We start from the raw sequence: 2443 nt of genomic DNA, 5'->3' as shown, positions 1-2443 counted from the left end.
ATGCTCTGTCACAGCACGACTAATCAGCTGTTGGTTCTCGATCATGTTGGAATAGGATCCATTGATCCTTTTGCGTTTGTCATCACGCCCAGCAATCCCGAGTTTGAAGCTCGTCACAACCATTCAATCCTTGAATCCTACTCGAAATACCACAGACAAGGTTTAGACTTTCTGCATCCTCAAGAGTGGCTGCCATCAATCCTAGCTTATACCACGAAGATTCTGATTAAGGAATCTAAGAGAAGCTCATTCAATCTGATGTAGAACAGAGGTGTTTGTCAGGCACACGTTCATGGGTTGAGGAAGGTGATGAGTGTCACGGATCATCACCCTCTTCATAATTAAGCGCGAATGAACATCTTAGATAGGAACACACACGTTTGAATGGAGAAATAGAAACAATTGCATTAATTCATTGAGACGCTGTAGAGCTCCTCACCCCCAACAATGGAGTTTAGAGACTCATGCTGCCAACGAATATAAAATCCAGTTCTATAGACTTCATGAGATACAAAATAAGTCTCTAAAAGTTGTTTAAATAGTAAACTAATAACCTAGGTTTACAAAAAATGAGTAAACTATGATAGATATCACAGAAATCCACTTCTGGGGCCCACTTGGTGTGTGCTGGGGCTGAGACTTAAGCTTCTCACGTGCCTGGGCTGTTTTGGGCATTCAACGACAGGTTGTAACCTGTTTCTGGCGTTGAACTCCAACTTGTAACTTGTTTCTGGCGCTGGACGCCAGACTGCAACATGGAACTAGCGTTGAACGTCAGTTTACGTCATCTATCCTTGAGCAAAGTATGGACTATTATATATTGCTGGAAAGCCCTGGATGTCTACTTTCCAACGCAATTGAGACGGCGCCATTTGAATTTCTGTAGCTCTAAAAAATCCACTTTGAGTGCAGGGAGGTCAGAATCCAACAGCATCAGCAGTCCCTTTTTCAGCCTGAATCAGATTTTTGCTCAGCTCCCTCAATTTCAGCCAGAAAATACTTGAAATCATAGAAAAACACACAAACTCATAGTAAAGTCTAGAAATGTGATTTTTAATTAAAAACTAATAAAAATATACTAAAAACCAACTAAATCATACTGAAAACTAAGTAAAAACAATGCCAAAAAGCGTATAAATTATCCGCTCATCAGTTTCAAAATTAATAATAAATAAAGCATAAAATAAAATAGAGATACTTATGTAATTCAATGGTGGAAATTTCAGATAAGTGCATAGAGATGCTTGTTCCTATTGAATCTCTGCTTTCCTACTGCTTTTATCCAATTCTTCATACTCCTTTCCATGGCAAGTTGTATGTAGGGCATCACCGTTGTCAATGGCTACTTCCCATCCTCTTAGTGAAAAAGGTCCAAATGCTCTTGTCACATCATGTCGGAATAGAATCCATTGATTCTTTTGCGTTTGTCATCACACCTAACAATCGCGAGTTTGAAGCTCGTCACAGCCATTCAATCCCTGAATCCTACTTAGAATACCACAGACAAGGTTTAGACTTTCCGAATCATCAAGAGTGGCCGCCAAAGGGTTCTAGCTTATACCACAAGGATTCTGATTAAGGAATATAAGAGATACTCGCTCGTTCTAAGGTAGAACGGAAGTGGTTGTCAATCACGCGTTCATAGGTGAGAATGATGATGAGTGTCACGGATCATCACATCCATCAGGTTGAAGTGCAACTAATATCTTAGAACAAGAATAAGTTGAATTGAATAAAAAATAGTAGTAATTGCATTAAAACTCGAGGTACAGCAGAGCTCCACACCCTTAATCTATGGTGTGTAGAAACTCCACTGTTGAAAATACATAAGTAATCAAGGTTCAGGCATGGCCGAATGGCCAACCCCCAAAGTCTAAGAACTAAACGTCCAAAGATGGATGCTAAGATAAAAGACGAAAACCAAGATGTCTAATACAGTAGTAAAATGTCCTATTTATACTAGACTAGCTACTAGGGTTTACAGAAATAAGTAATTAATGCATAAATCCACTTCCGGGGCCCACTTGGTGTGTGCTTGGGCTGAGCTTGAGCTTTATATGTGCAGAGGCTTCTCTTGGAGTTAAACGCCAAGTTGTAACGTGTTTTTGGCGTTTAACTCTGGTTTATGACGTGTTTCTGGCGTTTGACTCCAGAATGCAGCATGGAACTGGCGTTGAACGCCAGTTTGCGTCATCTTGATTCGAATAAAGTATGAATTATTATATATTGCTGGAAAGCTCTGGATGTCTACTTTCCAACGCCGTTGAGATCGCGCCATTTGGAGTTCTGTAGCTCCAGAAAATTCATTTCGAGTGCAAGAAGGTCAGAATCCAACAACATCAGCAGTCCTTTTTCAATCTAAATCAGATTTTTTCTCAGGTCCCTCAATTTCAGCCAGAAAATACCTGAAATCACAGAAAAACACACAAACTCATAGTAAAGT

This window comes from Arachis duranensis, chromosome 5 (assembly GCF_000817695.3).
Source record: "Arachis duranensis cultivar V14167 chromosome 5, aradu.V14167.gnm2.J7QH, whole genome shotgun sequence".
Lineage (NCBI taxonomy): Eukaryota > Viridiplantae > Streptophyta > Magnoliopsida > Fabales > Fabaceae > Arachis > Arachis duranensis.
This window is presented reverse-complemented; position numbering follows the sequence as displayed.